Here is a 7,684-nt window from a genome sequence, read left to right as displayed (position 1 = left end):
GGCGGGTTGATGTCCCCTCCCGCTAATCAGACTTTGCCGAGTCTATTCCCGCCTACGTGGGATTTCCTACCTCAGGACTCGGAGGCTCGCGAATGCATTTTTATTTGTTTGTCACTCGCAACTTTTGCAGAAAGCCAATTTGGCTGTAATTTAAAGGGAAAACCAAAATAATGAATCGAAACAATATTTTTTGAAACACAGTTTCGAACAAATTCCCTGTGGAAAAAGATGACCTAACAAATGAACTACACATATATAAAATAAAACCGAAAAAAGAATGCGAAATAATTTTTATTCCAATGTTTCCTGTTTGGCACACAATGGACATAGGTATATTGTAATATTTTGATTTTAAATTGAATGATAAAATTGACAGAGCGAAAATGTCTGAAACGAAACAAACACTAGACTCGTGATACATGGCACACCTGTGACAACGATGGTGTACTCAATACCCTCGATCTTCACTGAACCTCGATCGAATTGCGATCCCGAAATCTAATGGACCCAGACTCCCAGAGCCACTGCGTTGCCATGGAATCCGGCGAGATAGGGGCTAAGGATAATTATTTCCTTGTGATCACCACGTAGCTATCCATCCATATGACGTTGAATGCGTGTTTCAAATTGACCCACTTGTGCATGGTGCACACGGCAACATAACTTCCTTTTTTATAAAAAACCCCTTTAATAAGGGATTTATGTTGCCACACCAGGTACTTCACAATTTGCTTTTATATATATACACACACACATGCGCATTAAAATATATATAATTAAACATTTATAAATATATATACAAATACATACATATATATATAGATCCATATACACATACATACATATACACATATCTATATACATCTATATATTTCTTTATATATATATATATATATAACCATAAACACAGTAATCCACCCGAAGGTCGGTTTGGTAGGTGATGGTGAAATTCACCTAGTACTAAGCGACGTAAGGAGAAGAATTGCGCTAGGTGAAGAGGCTTTCACAAGGAGGAGGGAGTTGATGACAGGGACGCTGAGTAAGGATGTTAAGAAAAGACTCGTGTAAAGTACTCAGAGATTAAGAGGGTCCTGATGTAGAGTAGGATGCTGGATTTTGTGTTATGTTAGGAGTCACAAAGTATTTATTTAGTAGCTATGTTCATCCAAAAACCTACCTTAACCGGTAGATTAGCTAATAATAATAATATGTATACATAAATATTTTTTCACAACACTGTATCGTGTGTGTATGTGTATCCAAGCTAACGCTTATCCCGAGGTTAAATGAAAATAATCATTCATCTACATCTACATAATACCCCGCAAGCCGCCGCAAGGGCGTGTGGCGGGGGGTGTTAGGTCACCAACCGTAAAAAAGAAAAATACCACATGCAAAAAAAAAAAAAAAACAACACGGAAAATTACACCCACAGCAGCGCACACACTCATGCAAAAATCCCTTCATCCAATACTCATGCAAACACATATACCGCAAAACAACTAAAAAACTGCACCCCATGATGCAGCACGAAAGACATTCTACAACACGGAAGCCAGGACACAACAAGCAAGAAATTGAAACATCACTACCACATGAAAATGCACCACGAAACACTCTACCCCCAAAGAGTCTCTAATTGGCAGGGAATGCGACCCAACGTTGCAGGTAGCAGGAATTTGCCCCCGCGGAGAGGGACGAGGGATTGAAAGGGAAACTTAAAAACAAATGAACGGAACACGAATGAGGTCATTCGGAAAGAATGGGTTATTATAGCAAAACACATAAGGTTAGTGGAAGAGCATGCATTTAAATACAACTAATTATTTTTTAGACGCTGAGGGTGGCAAGTGGAATTTTTGCTATCTATAACCCTGCAGTTGCTATCCCGTATTGTCCGTGGGAAGAAGGAGTCCTTGAGTCGGCTAGTTCTGGCATCTATTTCCCGAATTTTATATGCATGATCCAAGCGACCAATGTATGTAGGAGTACGAATAATTTGCGAGACAATCATTGCCTACATATGAGGGGTACGTGTTGTACTGTCTGAGAAGATAACAATAGGAATTAAGCATTTCCAGTGTGGAATTCTAAGAACTTCCGCAGAGCCAATATTTACTACTGCCCTTTATTGTTTCTCTCTTTGATTCTTAGTACTCTTCTTCCTTGAATGCTCGTAGAGGGTTGACGTGTTTAGCGGTCGCTCCGTCCCACTTTCACTCCCAGACAATACTCGCTGCTGCAATGCCTCCTGCAATGCAAGGTCAACCATAACGGACCAAAGGACGATCATTCCCATGACCACGCCGAGTTAAAGTCCATGCTGGAAACAATAAACAAAACCATGGCGAGTTTCCAAGAAGAGCTGGAAACTGCAAAGAAGGACGGCTCCGAAGAAAAGATGGTGAAAATTACGTCGCTCGAAGAAAGATTTATCAGCTTTCGAAATGGAATCAACGGAGACCTAAAGCATCTTTCTGAAAGGTTGAAGGACATTGAAGAACGCGTCTCCAGGTTTGACTACCGCCTCGATGATCTTGAGCAGTACTCGAGAAGAAATTGTCTTCTTATACATGGGATCAATGAATTGGTCGTGTAATGGTCCCATTGAGGGAAAGGGCGCGCCGCGTAGGCGCCGATCAACGGGTGACCGCCTGGTGTATACCAGGCGGAGGAGTCCCTCAGGTGACGAAGGCGATCGAGGCGGCGGTCAAAGGCACGAAGTGCTCTAGGCTGCAGGTCGTGGCCCATGTGGGCACCAACGACGTCACGGACCGTGGATCCGAGGAGGTCCTCCGTTCCCTTAGGGAACTGAGCTCCGAGGTGAAGCGCGTCCAGGGCGTCGAGGGGGTTCGGCTGGGACTAACGGTCTGCAGCATCGTTCCGAGGGAGGATCGCGGGTCTCTGGTTTGGAGCCGAGTGGAAGGCATAAACCAGAGACTATCGAGATTCTGCTCGGACATAGGAGCCTCCTTCGTCGACCTCAGACCAACCCTCCGATCTTGCAGGACTCCCCTTAACCGATCTGGGGTCCATTACACGGCGGAAGCGGCGAGTAAGGTAGCGGATAGGATACTCGACCACTGTAGGCCTTTTTTAGGATAGAGGGCAGGTCACTTAGTGGGTCAATAACATCTGGGGATAGCGCGTATAATATTATTAATAAAAATATAAAAGTCATTGACAACACTGGCATTGATTTAGAAAGACATGTGACACGCACTTCCCCACAAAGGCGTCCTAAATTACAGTCAGGCACAAATAAGGACGTTATTCAACATCAAAATAATTTAACTATACTTGTTATAAATTGCAGAAGCCTCAAGAACAAATCAGCAGATCTAGAACACATAATCCAAACTCATTCCGCTGATATAGTATTAGGCACAGAGAGTTGGCTGTGCAATGATATTAATGACCAAGAAATTTTCCCAATAGATTTCAAAGTTTACCGACACGATAGAGATACAAGACCCGGAGGAGGGGTTTTCGTGGCAGTTAAAAGTCATTTTGAAAGCAGGCAAGTTTCATTTGAAAATAATAACATAGAAAGTGTTTGGTGCACCTTACTACGGACCAATCAACCCAACATAAATTTATGCTCTTTCTACAGACCTCCAGACTCAGATTTGAAAACACTTCACACCCTCAACGATCAAATTCACAAGTTTACACGTAAATATAATAACAGCATAAACATAATTGGTGGCGACTTTAACCTCCCAGGTATAGATTGGGACAGCAATATCGTTAAATCTGGGACCCGCGATCGCGAATCTTGCAATTCCATGATAAAATTGGTTCAAAGAAACTCCCTTCATCAAGCAGTACGCATGCCCACCCGTGGAAAAAACATATTGGATCTATTTCTTACAAACACGCCGGAACGTATTATTAGTGTATCAACTGATGAGGGCTTGAGTGACCATAAAGCAATTAATGTCCATTTGGACATAGCAATAAAAAAGATTGTTAAACCAAAAAGAAAAATTTATAATTACCATAAAGCAGACTTTGAATCTTTTGCCAATCAATTAAACTCTTCACTACCCGAGTTCAAAACCCGCTTAAGTCATGTCCACGTGGAAGAAACTTGGACAGAATTTGTCAATATCATGCAAAAAGGAATCGTAGATTTCATACCTATAAAATACGTTAAAGCAAATCGCGACCCCAGGTGGTACAATAAAGACGTTAGAAAAGCCCTTCGAAAGCAGAGAATGCTACACTCTAGGGTAAAGAGGGCAGGCGTGAACACATCATCTCCTGAGAATACACAATTATGGGACACATATAGATCCTCTAAAATTGAAACCAAAAAACAATTACGTAGCGCCTTACTGGAATTTAAACGCAAAGTACTTTGCGAGCACTTGGACACTGACCCCAAAGCTTTCTGGTCATATGTTAGGGAAGTAAATGGGAGTAAACAAACCGTGGCTTGCTTAAGGGATTGTAGCAATGTAATTCATACAGACAGCGAGGTTAAAGCTAACATCTTAAATTCATTCTTCCAAAGCGTTTTCTCGAATGATGTTGCCACCGCATATCTCCAAGAAACAATACATACTCCACCCATGGAAAAAATAACAGTGGACCAACAAGGAATTCTAAAATTACTTAATGAGATTAAACCCAACAAATCCCCGGGTCCCGAAAATATACCAGCTAGGGTGATAAAACATTTAGCTCCAAACATTGCCCCGTACCTTGAATTTATATTTAACAAATCCCTCACAGAGTGCAAAGTACCTAAGATTTGGAAAACCGCGCAAATAACGCCTATTTTTAAAAGTGGTGACAGGGAGGATCCCAGTAATTACAGACCTATATCTCTCACTTCTATCTGTTGTAAAATCTTAGAGCACATAATTGTCAGTTCAATAATGAGACACCTTGACAATATTAACTTTTTAAGTGACAATCAACACGGATTCAGGAAAACCCGCTCCTGCGAAACCCAATTAGGATTATTTACACATGATTTACTTGTATCTGGTGAGAGAGGTAGGCAAGTGGATGCCATCTTCTTAGATTTTCAAAAGGCATTTGATAAAGTCCCACATGGTAAACTCATTCATAAATTAAAGGTCGCGGGTATAAACAAGGGCGCCATAAGTTGGGTTAAAGATTTTCTTTCAGAGCGGGAACAGAGGGTAGTCCTTGATGGCGCTAGTTCCGACAGCGTTCGAGTCACGTCGGGGGTACCTCAGGGAAGTGTGATCGGGCCGTTACTTTTCTTGATTTTTGTTAACGATTTGAACCGCGAAGTGAAAAGTAAAATTAGGATGTTCGCGGATGACACGGTGATCTATCGGGAGATATCTGGGGATGAGGATCGTTTTATTCTAGCGCAGGATTTAGATTGCATTACTAAATGGTGTTCTAACTGGGGATTGACTCTAAATTATAATAAATGTTCAGTGGTAAATTTCTTTAAAAGATCAACGGGATTTGCTTACAAATTAGCTGGAGGTGACCTAGCAGTAGTTGATACGGTAAAATACCTAGGTGTCACATTCACTAAAGACTTAACTTGGGGGACTCACATACGTAAAGTCTGCGGTCAAGCAAATAAAAAATTGGGATTCATTAGACGCATTGTCGGCAAAAGTGACTCAAAGGTCAAGGAACGTTGTTACCACGCTCTTGTAAGGCCTCATTTAGAATACGCATGCAGCGTGTGGGACCCGAGTGAAAAAGGTCTCATTCGGGAAATTGAGAAGGTTCAACGCCGGGCAGCCCGTTTTGTAAAAAATTCCTACGATAAAACGCAAAGCGTTACCGAAATGCTCATGGATTTGGGGTGGGAATCATTAGAAGAGAGACGATTCAATGCAAGACTGAAATTATTAAATAAATTCAGATCCGCATGTTTCAGCACCGAGGTCTCGCAGATTATTCGTACTCCTACATACATTGGTCGCTTGGATCATGCATATAAAATTCGGGAAATAGATGCCAGGACTAGCCGACTCAAGGACTCCTTCTTCCCACAGACAATACGGGATAGCAACTGTAGGATTATAGATAGTAAAAATTCCACTTGCCACCCTTCAGTGTCTAAAAGATAATTAGTTCTACTTAAATGCATGCTCCTCCACTAACCTTATGTGTTTTGTTGTAATAACCCATTCTTTCCGAATGACCTCATTCGTGTTCTGTTCATCTGTTTTTAAGTTTCCCTTTCAATCCCTCGTCCCTCTCCGCGGGGGGAAATTCCTGCTACCTGCAACGTTGGGTCGAATTCCCTTCCTTTTACTTTCTCTTTGGGGGGTTGAGTGTTTTGTGGTGCATTTTCATGTGGTAGTGATGTTTCACATTCTTGCTTGTTGTGTCCTGGCTTGCGTGTTTTAGGATGGCTTTCGTGCTGTGTCCTGGGGTGCAGTTTTTTGTTGTTTGGCGGTGTATGTGTTTGCATGAGTATTGGATGGAGGGAGTTTTGCATGAGTGTGTGCGCTGCTGGGGTGTAATTTTCCGTGTTGTTTTTTGCATGTGGTATTTTTCGTTTTTACGGTTGGTGACCTGACACCCCCCGCCACACGCCCTTGCGGCGGCTTGCGGGGTATTATGTAGATGTAGATGTAGAATGAAGAAAAAGGTGAGAACTGTTTGCGTGTAGCCACAGATTTCTTCATTAATAAATTAAAGGTAAGCGTGAACCCCATGTCCCTTGACCGAAGCCACAGGATAGGTCCATTTAAGGAATCCCACAAGTATCCTCGACCCATCATCGTAAAGTTTATCTCCTATCAAGATAGGGATCAAGTGTGGAGGGCAAAAAGAAACCTAAAAGCGAGCGGGTTTCTCATAACAGAGTCACTCACAGCCACTAGGAAGCGTCTGCTACTTGCCGCCAAAGATCTCGCCGGGCCGAAGAACGTATGGACACAAGATGGTAAAATAACTATTTTAAAACCTGATGGATCCAGGATTTATGTATCAAATGAAGGAGACATGCAGCAGGCGAGTGTTGATTATAACTCTCGCAATATTTCATCGAGGAGCGGACGCCGCTAACCCAGTGTGTAAATTGCCTTGAAGGCATACTTGCCTACCACGAGCATTTTTGACCAACCGCTTGCAGATAGATTAAAATAATTAAATACAGTGATTTGTGACTTGCCAGTGCTCTCTCTACTACCGCGAACACATTCCCTCATAGTACCTTACCGCGCCGCACTCTTACCTTTTGGTACTCGAAATTCCTGCCTTCCGTGCTTTGTGCCTCTACATTCTCGTCGCCCACTCTCCGGAAATTGCTCCTGATCTGCCTTCTTTCATTCTGTGATAGTGACTTCCCACCACATCTTACTCCTGCATCTCTAACCTTCTATACCCTGTTGCTGCTTGATCCAGCTCACCTGTTCCTGATCTACGTTGCGAAGTCATCAAGTGAAAAGTGATTTAGTGTCAGTGCCCAGTGCTTTTCCCCTAGTTGTCTTAAATAGTGCCTCCCTTTTAAATAGTGTCTTATATTCTTTTTCCCATTTGAATAATCATCCCGTAGTGCTGTGTTTAGAAGTAATTTAGTGAAAATTTATTTAGTGTCAGTGCGTAATGCTTTTCCCATATCTCACTTGATAGTGCCTTCGTTTCAATTGAGTTTGCAGGATCTTTATTTACTTGTTTCCTGCAATTGTTTAGTCTTTGCGTAGTGCAGTGCTTAGCGCCTATCCCATCT

This window comes from Hetaerina americana, unplaced genomic scaffold (assembly GCF_022747635.1).
Source record: "Hetaerina americana unplaced genomic scaffold, ioHetAmer1.1.p SCAF_28, whole genome shotgun sequence".
In the NCBI taxonomy this organism is placed as follows: Eukaryota; Metazoa; Arthropoda; class Insecta; order Odonata; family Calopterygidae; genus Hetaerina; species Hetaerina americana.
This window is presented reverse-complemented; position numbering follows the sequence as displayed.